We start from the raw sequence: 18,579 nt of genomic DNA, 5'->3' as shown, positions 1-18,579 counted from the left end.
ATGTTCTTTGCGCCCGCGAAAAACGGTGAAAACGCGAAGCACAGGGCCGTGAATGTCGAAGCAGGTCATGCGCATGGCTTGTGGAGGATATGCTTTTGCTTACATACAGCGGCTCTATGCGTGGCTGGTGGAAGATATGTTTTAGAACTGTGTTATGTGTGTGGCTCGTGGAAGTTTTTGTTTTTTTTTTCCCTGTGTGCCATGACATCACCACCACAACACACTTTTGTCTGCATTTCCTGGAAGAGCTCCTTGTAGTGCTAATCAAAACAATGGAAGTCAGAAGCTGTCACAATTGAATGAAAATGCAGTTACTGACTAGTTTTGCCCTTATTAGGGCAACACAGCAAATTTCCATCCACTTGTGATTGAAATCTTATGGTTATATAACAATCAATGTGTGACTGAACTGTGAGTAGTGAGAGTGCCGGAACCATATCCCATACAGCCCTTACTGCATGGTACCAGGAGCGATAATAATGTGTAACCTGTGATCGACTTTGATGATTGAATGACACGCGTGTGTGTGTGTGTGTGTGTGTGTGTGTGTGTGTGTGTGTGTGTGTGTGTGTGTGTGTGTGTGTGTGTGTGTGTGTGTGTGTGTGTGTGTGTGTGTGTGTATGTGTGTGTGGTGCTCGTCACACTCCACATATTTCGATTTACCTGCTGATCACATCAAGTTCTTTCTGGTTGAATGGTTTGCATTGGTGGGAACAATCGTATGGGTGGCAGATGGACAGTTGTTCTTTGCGGATTATGTGGTTTCACCGGGTGAGACATAATCTGCAGTGATGCTCACTACAACAGTCAGGAGGTGCGTCTGATGTGTAAACGATGAATGTGATGTAAACGTAAACGATGAAAGGTCATCATTGGTTATATATTTATCGGTATGCCGTTCTGATGAGGGAAAATAAGCCTGAAATCTGGATAGGCGGCTCTGCTTGATGTTTAACTGATGTTGACCATGTAATCTTTGTCTGTTTGACAGAGTTGCCGAGCCGAGGCCTCCGGGTTGGGGGTGACCCTTTGGTGTTGGACTATATCCAATGGAGATCAGGGGAGTGCTTGTCACACTCCATATGTTTTGATTTACCAGCTGATCACATCACATGCCTTCTGGTTGAATGGTTTGCATTGGTGGGAACAATTGTCTCGGTGGCAGACTGACGGTTGTTCTTTGACAGAATAAGAGAGATGAGAATTAGATGATGAATGTGTCAATGTAGCCTCAGGACATGAGGAAGAAGAAGATGATACAGAATATGAGAAGGATGAGGTTGATGAGCTGTCTATTTGAAGTTATCTCAAAAATGTGTGTCCTTTGAGTACCATTAAGGTGTATTTCATGTGTGTGGCTGCTTACACACTAGGGGTAGTATATTTGTATTTTTTGTGAAATAAATTTGGTGTACTTGTAAATTGTCATTAAAAATTAAAATCCAAAGTGATATTTTGGAGGTAAACTTAAATAATTCATTGCAGATACCAGAACAGTTTGCCCGACTACCAATCATGGTTTTTATTGTTCATTGGGGCCCTCTTTATATATCCAAAGTATTGGCATGCTTTCATCAAAAAAAAAAATCCCACAGGACTTTTTATGCTCCTGGACAATACTGGATACATTCTTTTGCACCCCACTGTATATAATCGCTTGGCCAATCAAAATCGAAAACAGCTTGGCCAATCCCCCTCCCAGACTTTGCATATGTGCAGGGTATCCATAGTCAGGTCATGAGCATTAAATAACCCTCCCCCCATGAGTGTGGGGAGAATACTTGCAATTTCCACATATACAGATGGAATCATGCAAGTGGTTTACTGACCCCTGCTGAAAAGGAGGTAGTCCATCCATTAGGACCATACTCTGTACAGAGTGTTGGTGCTGCTGAAGCAGTCTTCTGGGATATTGGACACACTCCTGGACAGTTCACCCCTCCACCACAGGATACTCAAATGGCTCAATCATCCCAACAAGCCGGTACTCATTTCACCGATCTCAGAAGGATGACAGGCAGAGTAAACCCCACTTGGTATTAATTCAACAGCCAAGCAGGATTTGAACTCAGGACCCAAGGATCCCAAGCTCACCACCCGAGCCATTAAGCCAACACCAGACATACGAAGAGGGCGTATTGAGGGTGGGAAATGATGGCAATCCTGAAAACAAATCCTCTTGCTCCCAGATAGGGAACGAGTATGACGAGTTCCTTTAAATAAAAGGTGATTGTGTCTATAACTAGTTAAAATAGTGCACTGTACTGCACTGTATACAGAAACACACTCAGGGTGTGCCTTCACCCACGACCTGCTTTTGAATACCCCATTCATATTTGAGAAGCACTTAAAATGCATGCGTTAACCTATGAACGGCTTTGATGAATGATTTTTAGTAAGAGAATGAAGAGCCGTAAAGGTTGCAAAAACATAATTTTGTGCTGACAGTTGTGAACGCAGTTGAAAGGTCAAACAAGGTTCATCATTTCTGGCAGCACAGACTGCCTACGATGGACGAAGTAATGGTCTGGTGGGATTATTTCTTCACAACGGTGCTATAGGCACTCCATGTGTTATGTTTGTAGCTATTTTGTATCTCCATGTGAGATCAACCGATGTACTGTTCAACAAAACGTTTTTTACTGATGTTTTTTTTCTCATTTAACACATTTTAAAGAAATCTTAATTTCCCAATATGCAAAACACGAACCCCCTGAGCTGTCGAGCCTTGGTTTGAATCCTGACCCAGCTATAAACTGTCATCCCGGTGTTTCCCAGGCAGGGTGATTGATCGATGTATGTGCCATCCCTCGGATGGATGTTAAACTGGGCGTCCCATCTGGGCCAATGAGTAGGCGAGCTATCGCCGGTACCTGAGCCAAATTCCAAATTCCTATCCTGACTTCCTGAGGCGGAGTGGCGACTCGTCCAGGATTGTAACATCAGCCAAGAAACTGCTCCGGCAGCACCAACGCTCTGTATAGAGCCTGGTGCATGAATGAATGGATGAATGGATGAATGATGGATGCTAACCCTAATATTTTTGCTCTGACATCAAAAAATAACTTGTGTTTGACACAGGATTAAATAATCCCAGGGTATACTTTGACGGTGTGGTTTTAATTTTAATTGCTCAGGCATCAGCCTTTGCGTTCCACGAACCCTCTGCCGTCGTTTTCGAAAATCCTTTGTGCCAAAAGCAATCTGTTTTGATACAATGTACGCAGTTCCACATCCTGATCCCTGATGTCATCACTTCCAAGATTACACAATTGCCAATGGATGTAAAATTTCTACGTTTTATTGCATGGACAAATTATCTTGGATCTTAGATCTTGAATAAAATGGTATCGTCTTTTTGATTATTGTTTTTTTCTGCTTTTTACCCCAGGTATCGATGATCATTGAAGAGCATAACGACAGGTAAAATCGTCGGATAAAATGAGTCAAAGGGATAACAGTGGACTACAGCACAAGGGCAGGAACTGGGGGACAAGGGAGAAAACATTTTCTCAGTGGGTCTGGATCAAACTGAATCAAACTGTTCTCTTTCGATGCAAATGTTAGATGCAATGAGGTAGTGGTGGGAGGGAGACGTGAAATTCTGGAGGGAAGAGTATGAGACAGCGGACTCATGAATATATATCCACAGGTGAAAATCGAGGGGTATATGAGAGAATGGAGGTGAACATTGAAGTTTCGACTATGAGAGGGTCAAAAGGAAAGGTTTTCTGGTAGAATGCATGTTACCTGGAGGGGCAGGTGCTGGGCAGAGAGATGAGAGGATAGGATGAGCCAGACGAGATAACGCCAATGAAGAATTGTAAGGCCACCAGAACCTGCCTATAATGCATGAAAGGCAGAACCTGAGATAGCTATCTGATGCAAGATTATAATGACAGTTGGAAACTAGAGGGGGAGCACTTGGTAGAGTGCAAAACCTCCGCCGCCAATACTGCTCAGTCACTCAAGTGAACCCGATATCCTATTCATTCAATTTGACGTCAACAGTGCTCACAGAGTTATAGTTTGCAACTTTCCCTTTTACTTTTAACTTTTACATACTCAATTCATTCGTCATAACTACATTTCTTGAGACAGAAATTGATTTTACGTGGGTATATCCACCTGAAGTTCCAAAATCAGCCGAAATTATAATTTTGGCATGTTTTTTTTGTTGGAAATCAGTTAAAACATGTAGAAATGCAAAAAAAAATCGAAATTTTGTTGAAAAAAAAGTTGCAAATTTTTTTTCTCTAACAGTTTTTTTTGGGGGGAGGGGGGGTTTGGAAATCACTTAAAACATGTAGAAATGCAAAAAAAAAAAAAATTAAATATTTTTTCAAAATGGCCGCCATAGCGGCCATATTGGATTTTGGACCAAGTCCAAAATCTAATGGCATGATCCTTGGACCAGACCTAACCCCCCCCCCCCACCAAGTTTCGTCGAAATCTGTCGAGGAGTTTTTTCCGTAATACTGTTCACAAACAAACAAACAAACAAACAAACAAAGGGGTGTAAACAGTAACCTCCGATCTTCGATGGCGGAGGTTAAATATATTCAAGGGTCTCAAGTGGGGTTTGGGGGGAGGGGGTGGGGGGAATGGAAAGGAACAACATCAGTCCATAAAGGGGAGCCATATCCCATCCATCCCATTGGAACCATACTCTGTACAGAGCGTTGATGCGGCCGAAGCAGTCTCCTAGGCTATTGGGCACAATCCTGGATGGGTCGCCACAACAACACATGATACTCAAATGACTCAACCATCCCAGCAAGATGGTTGGAATCATCCCAGCAAGATGGTTGGAATCATCCCAGCAGCAAGGTTACCGACCTCGGAAAGATGACATATTCCATGACACTCCAGATGGATAATTTGTACACGATTTCAAGTTGAGAATGGCAAAGTAAGGAATTGCCTCAGCAGGGAATTCCAAGGCAGATCCCTCAAGTGGAAATAGAGAAGGCCATAACGAGCAGAAGAGTGCTAAACTCTCTTGCACAGAGTGGAGTCATCTGCTATGTGACATTACATTTGATGAAAATATGTCATTGATGTGTATTAAGAACAGGATTATTCCCAGGTCGCTACCTTGAGGGACACTGGCCTCTATAGTCACAACTTGGGAAAATATTACATCCAAAGCAACTCGCTGCTTGTGAGCGCACAGGAAATCTGAGAGCCACTCTCGGGGAGAACAACAATTTAACTTTAATTAAATGAAATATTAAGTTTAGAAACAGCACATGGTGCCCGATAGAATAAAATGCACAGCAGATTTCCAGTGGGATAGCCCTGACCTTTTGTTTCAGATTGAGGGCATTCATCCATTCATTAGAATGCATTCATCCATAAGAAGCAACACGTCCAAGGTGGAATGACATGGATGGAAGCCAAAATCAAGGGTTGGAGATCAGTGTTCGATAAAACATAAATTCTGATGTCTGCTGCAATTATAAATTCCATTACTTTGCTTATGATGTTGGAGAAGGCTGATTGGTCTGTAATTATGATGGGCAGTTTTGTCACCAGTCTGAAGAAATCAAGTAAGGTTGATGATTTTTTGATGAAGTAGGCAGGTAGCCTTCAGTAAACGACTTGAAAAATAGCAGAGAATCAGAAACAGACATGCCAGATGAACAGTTTTTGGGTATTAAGGCATTGATTCCATTGGTACCAGTAACGGTGGAGGAATCAATCGATGATAGGAATTTCTCCACCTTGGCAGGAGGGATGCGAAGATGTTGCATGGTGTTTTTAGTGAGGAGGTGTAGGATACATACTGGGAGAGAGGGATTAGAGAATTTGGCCTTTAATGCAAAATCAGAAGCAAGGCAGTCAGCCTTCACAGGAACAGTGTCCATTGTGGCCTGATCCTTCAACAGAGAAGGAACAGATGAGGAGCATGTTCCACAGACAAAGGTGAACAATCCAGGTGTACATTTTGACATTGGCACAATTCATCACCCATCATGAAGAGCAAGATGTGTTCAAATGAAGTGACTCCCATGCGAGTGAGCTGCCATATATTCTTTGACGGATGGAATGTTCAACTGGAAGCCCTTCCTGTCCACGATAATATTCTCCGCCAATCTGAAGCTCTGTTCATATCGGCCAGAGCTTGGCTTACTGGCCTGACTCCACCCACAAATGCAACCTGAAAAAATATCAAATCACGCGTCCACCATTTTGGTAGCTACTTTTAGGCCTCAGACTTCAGGGATAGGACCTTAGGGTTTCGGCCTCTGGTATACATTTGAAGACTGAACAATGTGCCTTCTATCATGAAAGTAAGTTCCATTTTCATTACAACCCATGATGCAGAGGAAATGAGATAATGCATGTTATTTTTAGGAGCGATCAAGGCAGCGGTCTATAGCCTATACACTGGCCAAATAGAAATTTCATACACAAGAAGGTTTCTGAATTTATGTACATTTGAAAACTGAACAATGTGTCATCTGTCATGAAAGAAAGGTAGGCCTTGATTACAACCCAAGCAGAGGAAAGAAAATCGTCATGATTACTCTATATATTACTAAAACTCTCATCTTTTATGTATGTATGGATGTACGTATGTTCCCGAAATATAGCCAAAAGGGTACACGATAGCGCAACAATTTTATGGCCACCTTACTCACCATTCTCCTGCGGTGTGCAGTATCAAGTTTTGTTAAAATCGGGCAATGAAAAAATTATTAAAAAATCAATTCCCGATTCAGTCAAGTACTCTTCAGGAGAATTTGATCAATGCAAACAACCTGTGGTATAGTTCGCTGGAGCTATCTTTTTTAATGTTTTTTTTAATCAACCGTTGTCACAACGGGAACCCAACGGGTTCACGGGTCATTCAGTATATATTAAATCTTCAATAAAAAACTCCAACCTGTCATTTTGACAGTCCTTTTTATACAAGGTCCAAGGCTCACAATGGAGCTGCCACTCACACATCGCACACACTCATAGACATACTGACGAGACAAACACGGCCATTGCGCTTGAGGGAAGTGCCTTCCAGGACACTGGGTATCAGCGACGTCACAAGAATGGTGCCGCTTTTCTCACCACACTCAGCGGGGCATTTGCTCAGGAGGAATTTCCTCCTCCCCATGGATGCCAACCAATGCAGATTGTCCATGCTCTTATCCTTTTAAATGCTGCACACCAAGCAAGGAAGCAGCATGTCCCATTTTCAAAGTCTTTGTTATGACTCAGCTGGGGTTTGAACCACTAACCTACCATGCAAAACACCACCAAAAAAAATTGGAAGGTTGTTGTACGTAATTTCGGTTTTGCTTGAGTTTTCAAGGCTGAAAAGTGTGCAAATACAAGATTTTTAAACAAACTGTATTCCACATGTGCATTCATATATCATGTAAAGTAAATAAATACCTTGCATTGCATAATTTCTTATCTGGATCTGCCAAATTGCTGGAACCCATTTTGGAAAACTTTATGTGCAGAATTAAACTCAAGAGGTCCAAATGTCAGACACATCTAAGTTATGCCCATGGGTTTGCTACAGGTGCTGGCCTACTAGTATACAAATATTGATCTCTGATGGACGTTAAAGATCCCAAGCTGTCTTTTGAAAAGAGTTCTGGGGTCTGCAATGAATTGTTGAAGTTTCCTTCCAAAATATCAGTTTGGATTTTATTAGCCAATCTGGAATTGGAATCCCAGATTAGGTATTGTCATTGTGCATCGTCCGTCCATCCGTTTGCCAGAAATGATTGACGCAGCCAGCAGCGAAATGGTACAAATGAATGAATCTCTGTGGAGCATTGCCTATATAAATCTGCAAACACCATGTTGTCATCTTTGCTCTCCATATTATATTATATTTTACCCAACTCCACTAAATTTCACAAAATTATGTTCTCACACAAAGGAAAATGTTAAATTCATTATAGCAGTGAAAGCTTCCTTTTGTGTCACCATGCTTCTCTCTTTTCTTCCACATTGATTTTTCCCTGTTCTGTTGGGACTTTTAAAATTTTTTTAAAAATATCTCCTCTGCTGTTTCTTTAATAACCCTGTGCAAGGGGGGCAGTTGATAGCAGCTTTTAAATTGGTTATCACAGCTGCTGTTCTTAAAGGCGAGATAATCATGAAGAGATCACAATCGTACCCATCTGCCACCTATAAACCTTTGCATATTTTTCAGAATAAGTGTTAATAAAGAGTATTTTTATGACTTTAAAACAACAATAAAATGTATTTTAAAATATAGCTCAATTAGAAGTGTGAGCATGCTCCTTGCCACCTTTTAAATGAGCACTCGGAGCCTACATTTGAAGATTGTTACTGCAATGCAACTTTGCTTTTCGTAAACGAACTAATGGTAAAACACAACATTCTGATCTGGATTCAATAAATGTGATGGCACTGTGGATATGAAATGATCATTTAAATAGGTGTGATAGTGAGGGATGAGGGAGAACATATTTCTGATTGGTGGTGACAGCAGTGATGTGGTAGTTGTAATATAATCTGGAGAAACTTTATGCTCTGTAAAATTGCATTGAATTTGACATAAAGCCACTGATTCCTCATTACAAGTTAACATAAGGCGTTCTTTCTGTGTTATAAATACTTCGGAGTATTCAAATTACATGTTTGGCAGAGTTGTGAACAAAGGAACAGCAATGTTGCCATAATTTTATGGGCAGATGGCCATTGTATTATGGCAGCTTACTTGATACTGACAAATTGCAATCACAGAAAACAAGACCAAAAGCATCAGAGATTAAAATTAATTTTGTCCACAATTACCAGACATACAGAACCAGTTGCACGAGGAAGAATTTTACTGGGTTTGAAGGATGAGCAATACAGGCATAAAATTATTTGAGATGCCCCCATAAATTAACTCATGGTTTAAAAAAGAGGCAACAATACAGAGTAAAACTGCCAAAATTAGCGTTCAATATTTAAACATCATGAAGATAACAAGTACATGGGAAAAGTGGGGTGAAGGTCAAGGTTATTGATATTGAAACACAGATGTCGGTGCAATACACTCAATCGAAAATTTTAAGCAAGTAGCAAAGACCCTGTTCATTATGGATGGGGTAATTCCCCAAATTGTATGATTTATGACTTGTAACACTGGCTTCCACCAGGTGGTGCTGTCAGATATAAAATTACATCGAGAGAATTGGGGCCCTTCCACCACCCTAAAAAACTGGGATCTATAATTGTATTTTTATCCCCTAAACATTCTCGGACACCCTGTGAGAACCACCATGAGTTTTCAACTCATTCTGTCTGGTGGTTCAGTCCTTGTAATGTTTCCATTTCCGGAACATCCTGGAGCACATTCCTGTTGAAAAATATTGGATTGCAGGTCTTCAATCTGTGGGAAGGCGAATCCTTCCAACATGTTCATGGAAATTGTTGAGTCACTGTGTCCTCCACAAAGAAAAACTGACCCACAATGCGGTCATGGAGAAGGCCACACCACACAATGACCTTTGGACTGTCAGGTATGTGTTTAATGACTACGTGGGGGTTTTAAGAGCCCCAGATCCTCACATTGTGCTGGTTGACCTTCCCTGATCGATACATTAAAGCAAGCTTCGTCTGTGAACATGACCTTTTTCAGGTAATCTTCATCATCCTCCATGTGACTGAGCATTTCCAGATTTTCTGTGAGTGAGATTTTCTCGGATGTTGCTGAAATGATTCATGCACTCGTTCAATGCCTGCTGCATTTGTGCTTGGTTGAACAGTACTTTTCTGTTTCTGAGAACTTCCAGTCTCCTTAAACCTCTTGTACCACTCTGATACGAGTCCGCAATGCCAGATTCCTTCCATACCTTGTACGGAAATTACGATGAACTTGCATGTCGGATCTCATCTCGGTGAACCATTCGACACACTGAGCTTTCTCTTGTGGAGTCGCCATTTTCTTTTACATAAAACCACCAGACCTGTGTAATATAAAATAAAGGGTATCATTGTATCATTTGTGGTACTAAATATATGAACAACCAAAGTTGTCCAGGTCTTTTTTTAGAACACCCTCTCTGATAATTCCCCACACTTCTACAATGTCTATGGTTTTCATGCAGAGAATTGGGATCCTCACTGTAATTCATGGACCAGTGTTTGTTTGTTTGTTTGTTGCTGTACTCCTCCTACAGTTCTGGCCCAATTACATCTACATAGGTCCAGCATGGCCCCGATTACTGCATAGGGATGTTTTTTTTATCTTTGCCAGTGGTCTTAGGGTGGGGTCGTGGGGGGATGCAAATTCTCTATGTAAATGTGTATCATGAAACGCCATTCCAGGTGGGAGAGGGACTTCCAAGTCCCCACCATTTACAGTGCAGTATTCCTGTCCGTACATTTTCCAGTGCAGTGAGGTGTTTTAAATTATAAGCAGATGGTATATTTTTGCTTCCTGTACGTAATCCAGGTTATTCTTTATTTATTTTTGGAAGTGATTGAGGCAGCTGTCAGTTGCCTATACACCACCCAAATAAAGGTATGAATCAGAAGAACATGTTGCATGCTTGGAACAAGATCACCCATAGGGCTGGTACTCTGCTAGTATTTTGTAATGACTTGTAGTTCCAAGCCCCACCAGGAAAGGTGGTATATGATACACATTAAAAATAGAGAGAATGTGCGTTCTCCCCTCACCCTGAACTTCTGGAACTATGACTTTTTTGTCATCTAAAACCTTCTTGTGCACTCCCTGAGAGCAACCACCAGTTTTCAACTCCTTCCTTCCAGTGGTTTAGAAATGCATACATGAGGTCTGACAATAAAGTTCCAGGACTGTTTTTTTTTCTTGACATGTGGCAGCATTGGCTTGGGTTTCATTATTGGACGTGCATCGTAATTTACTGTCAGTACTGTGTACGCCAATGTATCAATCGGTTGTGTTTTTTTGCCATACTGGTGTTTTGTTAAAATTATAAGTATTGTAATCATGTTCTGAAGATGAACACCAAATTTGTGGAACAGAGAATAATCATCAAGTTTTTGGTAAAATTCAATGAAAATGGCATGGACATTTTCAACAAGTTTAAGGTGGTGTACGGGGAAGACGCATTGTCAAGATTACGTGTGTTTGAGTGGTGTAAGAGGTTTGTAGAAGAGAGAATGGACATGAATGATGTCGCGCAGTAGGGACACCCATAAATTGCCAAAAACAGACGAAAATGTTCAAAGGGTCAGAATGTTGGTCCGATCTGATCGACGTCTGAAACTCCAATGAAAGGAACTCATTTTGTATCAATGGAAGATATCCAGAGAGCCTTTCCTGATGAGCTAAATGGCCATTCTGACAATGACTTCCAAGGTGCTTTGAAGCATAGCAGTGACATTGACAAATGGGTAAAGAATCTCAAGGAGATTATACTTTGAAGGTGACCACTAAACATACTTTGTGCGTTTACCATTACATTTTCAATCACTTTAATCCTGGAACTTTATTGTCGGACCTCGTAAGTCAAGCAAACACACTTCTCAAATTATGTATAGTATTATATGACATGAGAGTGTAAGACATGTGTTCTCAGTATAATTAAAGGTAGAATTTTTACCCATGTGCTAGTAGTGTGATTTCAAAACGTTCAAAGGTAGAATTTTTTTACTGAAACTGCAAATAGTGTGTTCTCAATGTGATCATTGGGAGAAATTCTATTCATAGTGTGGTTAATTTTTTTCCTAATCCGTTTAATGGAAGATTTTTTTTAAATCTGTTGTTCAAGTCGGATGTTCACAATCAAGTCAATGGAATATTATTTAGCCATCATGCAAGTAGTGTTGTCAATCTGATCATTGGTAGAATTTTTACCTATTCATGGTAGAATGTATACTGAAAGTGTGAGTAGTGTGTTCTTGGTGTGGTTAATTGTAGAACATTCCCCCATTGCAATAAACATTTGTAGTGTGTTCTCAATGTGGTTAATGGTTGAAAATTCCCCTATAGCATTAAACATTTGTAGTGTGTTCTCAATGAGGTCAACGGTAGAACATTCCCCCATAACATTAAACATTTTACGTGTCTTCTCAATGTGGTTAATGGTAGAATGTACCAAAAATAAAGTAATTTCTTCGAAATGTAATCAATGGTAGAATGTTTATTCATAGTGCGAGTAATGTATTCTCAATGTCATCATGGTATAACTTTTACCCAGAGTGTGAGGAGTATGTTCTAAATTACCAGAAAAGGCCATTATGGGTTGGGGTAGTGAACTCCCGAGAGATGGAAATGGCTGTAGAAGGCAGGAGGGAGATCCTTGTGATCAATAACCGGCATCCACACCGACCTAGATGGGGACTGTCCACAGTCCTCAACAGATGAGAGGCACTGTTCCTCCAACAGCGTGGGTGAACATTTTCCGATGAAGGAGACATCGGCCAGTGGCCCTCAGCTATGAGTGAATAGGTGACAAGTCACCCCCTGGGGAGATGGTGAGGGTGGAAGTAGGTCTACATGGAAGCTGTGGAAGCCTTGTTCCTCATCCAGTGGAGCTCTCTTCAAACCTAAATCCCCACTTCCACAATAATTTTTAAAAATCACTGTGATGAGTTGTACAAAGAGCAGTCGAGATTTGCATCACTGGTGTATGCTTCATGCCAATGTTCATGGTTTGAGAACCAATTTTGGTGTCTTATCTCACCGAGCAAATTGCATTAAAGAAGATATTATCTTTGTCAATGAGTCTCTCCTCAATGCTGTCGTCACTGATTCAGACATTTCCCTACCTGGATATCAGCAGCCACCTGTTAGACGTGACCAAAGTGATGGGTGGGGTGGTTTAAAGAATCCCTGCAGGTTCAGTGACACAATGACCTGGAACCACAGAGCCTTGAATTTGTGTGGGTCACAGTAAAAAAACAAATATGGAAATCTTCTAGCAAGTCTCTATGCATATGATAGCACAGTTTACTGTATCATGAGAGCTGACATGAGTTCAATGTCTCATCACTCAATGAGGACCTCAAATGCATAAGCCAATGGGGATGGAGGTGGAAAGTTCTGTTTGCTCCAGAGAAATGCAAATCCATGACTATAAGTAAAAAGAATAAACGTTAGGGTGTTCGTGAAGTGCTGAAGATTGGAGGAATAGAACTCCAAATAGTAGAAGATCTTCATGTATTAGGAGTACGTTTCTCCCGAAGCATGCCAGTTAGCAGCCACTTGGAGTCAATTGCTGAAGTAGTTGGAAAACGAATGAACGTCACAAGGTGAGTTTCTCCCTTTCTCAATCCACATGGAAGAAGCCAAGTCTACAAAGCAGATGTTCACACACGATGGAGTGTGCACCTCTCTCCTGGATGGCAGCATCGGATACCCACCTGAAAACCCTGAATGATAAATAAGAGAAGGCAATGAAACTGATCAAGTCGAATGCTGTTGGTAATCTCGACTCTTTGCCTCACCAGAGAACAGTGGCTGGGTGGGTTTGCTGTTAAGAATGGGCACTGGGAAAGTGTCAGAACTGCTCACTCATGCCACAGAGAGCAGCACTATCGAGGAGTACAAGAAAGGATTGTGCGTACATGGTCTCGAGCCAATGAGCGACATGAACCAGAATGGTAAAATAGAGCTTTCACCTCTATGACAGGTCATTCCTTCCAGCTAATACTCTTGCCTGGAACAGCATACCTGTGGACATTGTCTCTGGAAGTAGAGACACAAAGTCATTCTGTGGGAGAGCTCATAGACATTTGATGCAGCGATGCCGACAGTATTATTAAATACCGATTTCAAAATAACTACAATTGAGACGTTTTTGTTTTGCTTTTTAAAATCTGCATATAGATTGATCAGCTCTCAAATGTGTACAGCCTGGTCTCTGATATATATATATATATATATATATATATATATATATATATATATATATATATATATATATATATATATATATATATATATATATATATATATATATATTCATTAAGTGTTTGTGTTGTGGGCACAGACATGTTTTTGTTTTTCAATTAAAAAAAAATCAAAAAGTCTAATTAATGTAACATTGTAGTCATTGTGCTTGTTGTGTTCTTAATGTGAAAAATGCTAATTTTTAGCTCTCTCTCTATCGAGTGCAGCCTGTGGCTGCTGGTTGAATCATTGGTTGGGACGCAGCTATGCCGCTGATGCAGTGTCCCTTACCAGTACACTGGTACTCATTTTGCCGACCTCGGAAGGATGACAGGCTGAGTCAACCTCCTGGTGTATTAATTCAGCGGCCAACGGGGCTTGAACTCAGGACCCTAGGATCCCAAAGTGCCACCTTAACCACCAAGCCAACACCAGGCTTCAATTTTTATAATTCAGCGGCCAACGGGGCTTGAACTCAGGACCCTAGGATCCCAAGGTGCCACCCTAACCACTAAGCCAACACCAACCTTCATTTTTTAGCTGGAGAGCAAGTAATGTGTTGTCAATCAAATAAAATTTAGAATCACAACAGTGTCAGATCACCAGCATTCCACATTACATTCCCCCATTGCATTAACAATTTGCCTTGTTGGAACAACCTCTTTTGGGAAATCATCAACTATCTGGATTTGTCTAAGAATAAAGCAGCTTGTTAATCTTAGAAACTGCGTAATGCATGGTCCTCATGCCAGACTTCACGCTGACATGAACGAATCACATATCCCAGAAGAAAATTGTTGCAAACCACAGAAATATGTTTTCCCGACACAAAGTTCTGCTTGATAAAACTGTTATAATAAAGCATTCATTGCCGAATGACTGCACAACTTCATGTTTTATTTCGCACTAAAATAGAGAAAGCTGCTTTTGGCAAACTTCAAAACAATGAATTGCCACGGGGTTAGGATTCTATTTATTTCCTACCACTTCCCCTCTCAACCCAATTCATTTTGTAATATGCACACACTTTCCAACATCAGAAGTGAGAGAAGGAGCATCGTTAACGTCAACAAAGCCAATCCTCCAGTTGACACCCGACTTTTGTTTCCTGCCCCAGCAGAAAAGCAAGATGTTTATTCGATCTCACCTGATATACTGCAGAGAAATCAGTACTAATGTCCTTGAGTTGGAACGTCATCATTGTGACCTCCAGACACAAAGTCAAGCTCTTCTGGGATGTGGATACTGGCTAACAATGTTTGGGGATTCCATCATATCGAATATACGTCAGGTTCATTCCAAAATGTTTACTTTCTGAACCAAAGCAAATTTCTCAGCCAAGCCTCATTGGAGAACAAAAAACGTGTTAAATCTATGGCATGCTGCCTCCATGTTTGACAAGTGAAGAGAGTGATCATAAAGCCAGAGCACACTGTGGTCACTAACACATAGAAGGCAAAGGATCAATGGAACACTCATGCACTACAATTCAGAAAGCAATGATCCACAACGTCTGGGCCTCACTGTGGTCTGTCTTGCCAGAAACAAATGTTTCACTTGGTGCACATCGGAGGTGCACAAGCATGTTCAAAGACCTATGTCATTGGAAATACCAATGATGCTTCTTACCTGTCATGGTGTTTTTCCTTCTTCTTCTTCTTCTTCTCCTTATTTTTCTTCTACTTACACTTATTCTTCACTTTCAACGATAGTGATGAATTGTTGGTTTTGCTTAGGTTTGTTTCGATGATTTTTTTCTACTTTCTCTGTTTTTGCTCTTTCAATTTCTTTGCAGCTCCATTGCTTCTGCTGAATCAGAAAATGTTCACGGGCTTTTGCTGCTGCTAATGCTTCCAGAAAGTGTTTCTTGATGGGTGTTCTAAATGATCTTCGATGTTATTTTATTTTTATAACATATAAAAAACTGTGATTCATATTTATGCCTTGTGATTATATACATACATATATATATATATATATATATATATATATATATATATATATATATATATATATATATATATATATATATATGAAGGTGCTTCCAAAGTAAAAAACGAGATCAACTCCAATAATTTGAGCAAAAAAGCGAGAGCAGACCTGGTCTCAGGGCGCCGTTTCTCCGGCTTCACTGTCGGCTTCATCCAGCACAATAGACCCCGAGCCTCGGCATGTGTCCGGTTTTTATTTCGATACGACCAATCATTTCCGGTCACGTGCTGGCGGTCGGGGTCAAATGGAGGAGTGCTTATTTTATTTTATTTTGCTAAAGCAAAAAACAAATGTCAAATCACATCACTGAAGGGGTGCTCTGTTCTTTTTTTGTTTTTACTTGCACGTGATCTGGTGGTGTATGTGTGTGGGTGAGCATGTGCGTGCACTTGTGGTTTTTGTGTTTGTGTTTCCAGGGCATGATGAGGTGTTGGTTGTGCGAGTGTTGGGGTTTTCCTTGGGTGTTGTGCACATGTGGATGTGATGTTTGGGATTGAGTGTTGATTGTTGCTCACCTTATCTAGCCGTTTGCACCATCCCGTCTTCGCCATTATCATCAGAGGTATGTGTCTTGTGGGTATGTCCACCGTCTCCCCAGTTACGCCACCCTCCCGGTTCTTCACATGCCATGCTTGCAAAATCAACCTGTGTCGTTTGTTAGATGTAGTGTCGAGGACACGGATCCCATCAAAGACAAATTTATGGCCAGATTGCAGGCAATGACGTGCTTTGGCTGACTGGGTCACGTTTCTAAGCCGAATTGCTCTATCATGTTCATCAAATCGTTGTTTCAAATTTCTTCCAGTTTCACCAATGGAGAATTGGTCACAGTCTTTGCATGATGAATGGTACACCACACATTTATCACCAGTTGGTATTGGGTCCTTTAGTTTTGAGATGACATTACGGATGGTGTCTAGATGTTTGTAGGTTATGCCAATCTGTGCACCACATACTATCCTGCCAATCCTTTCAGAAAGGCCAGGGTAGTGTGGCAGTACACAGTGCCCAAGTGTGTCTGGCTCCTTCCGTTCTGTCCATTTTGGTTCTTCAAATGTGGGGAGTATCCCCTTGTTGTACCCATCTTTGAGCAGGACACCTCTAAATAATCTGATTTCTTTAATTTTGCGTCGGTTTTCGAAAATGACAGCATTCATGCCCGAGCTGTTAAGGTCCGTGCTGCACTGTGTTTGTGAGAGATTGGGTTGCAGGAGTTAAAATCCAGTAATCTGCTGGTGTGGGGTGGTTTCCTATAAACTGAAATGTTTAGGGAGCAGTCAGGCTTAAGATGAACTTCTACATAAAAAAAGACCAATTTGATTTCTTTTTCATTTTGATTGTGAAGTTAATGCTGGGGAATAACCGGCCAAGTTGTCCGAGTAGGTGGTCGACCATGTTCGTATGCACAATGACGAGGTGTCATCTACATATCTGTTCCAGTACTGTGGGAGCCAATTCTCGTGAGTCTCAAATATCCTTGTTCGAGTTCCTCAATCACAAAATTAGCTACAACAGCAGAAACCAGTGAACCCATTGCTGTGTCAAATATTTGTCGGTAGTGTGCACCATCATAGATGAAGATTTTGCAGTTCAGACACATTTCCAGCAAGCTCACAGCATCTTCAGGTGTTAGTTTGCTGTTTTGACAAGCCATTTTCCAATCGTTTGAATGTTTCAACCAGTCGAATGTGATGCTCACCGCTAGAATGACTGGGATGTTGGTGAAAAGGGAAACCACATCGAAAGATACCATCGTCTCATCATTTTGGATTCTCACCTCTTATCTTTTGGACAAATTCACCACTATTCTTAACCGTTTTATCAGTCTTTCCTACAAGTCTGCCAATGATGCGTGCTAGAAAGCCTGACAATCCGTAAGATGATGCATTGACAAAGGACATGATGGTCTCAGAGTGACATTGTCTTTGTGGATCTTGGGAAGACCATACAGTCTGGGTGCTGAACCATTGCCGCAGTAAAGCCAATTGTAGTCCTGGATGTCCAGCCTGCCTGCTCGTTTTAACATGGACAATCGTGTGTTCAAGGACCGTTGTTGTTTTGGAGTTGGGTCATCAGGTAATATTTGATAAGTTTTACCATCCTCCAGTAGTGATATGACTTTACCATGGTAAGATTCCTTCTCCACTACTGCCACTTCCCTGCCCTTGTGTGCTGGTGCAAAGATCAAATCGGTCCCGTTTCTGAGACTTTTCATAGCCTTCAGCTCTGGTACCGAGAGGTTAGGTTTAGGTTTACTCATGTGTATAAAGGCTCCGATGGTCTGAGCCACACGGTTTGTGATCGCGGTGTTCTCCTCCATCAGTAGATTGGTAATGGCGTACTCCACATTCGCAACAATCTGTGCCACAGGTATGGATTCAGGGGTTATGCTGAAATTTAACCCTTTCCTTAGGACAGATATTTCACAACGTTTTGTTGGATAAATGTACAACCCATTTTTTCTCATCATCAAAGTGCGTAGGTTTGCTGCAAGCAAGTAAAACAAAAAAAAAGCAAAGTACCCCTTCAATGATGTGATTTGACATTTGTTATTTGCTTTTGCGAAAAAAAAAAAAAAAAACACTCCTCCATTTGACCTCGAGCACCAGCATGTGACCGGAAATGAGTGGTCGTATCAAAATAAAAACCGGACACATGTGGAGGAGGCTCAGGATCTATTGTACCTGATGAAGCCGGCTGTGAAGCCGGCGAAACATTGCCGAGACCGGGTC

This window comes from Eptatretus burgeri, chromosome 4 (assembly GCF_056783735.1).
Source record: "Eptatretus burgeri isolate ZD-2024b chromosome 4, Ebu_testis_v1, whole genome shotgun sequence".
NCBI lineage: Eukaryota > Metazoa > Chordata > Myxini > Myxiniformes > Myxinidae > Eptatretus > Eptatretus burgeri.
Note: the sequence above shows the minus strand (reverse complement) of the source record.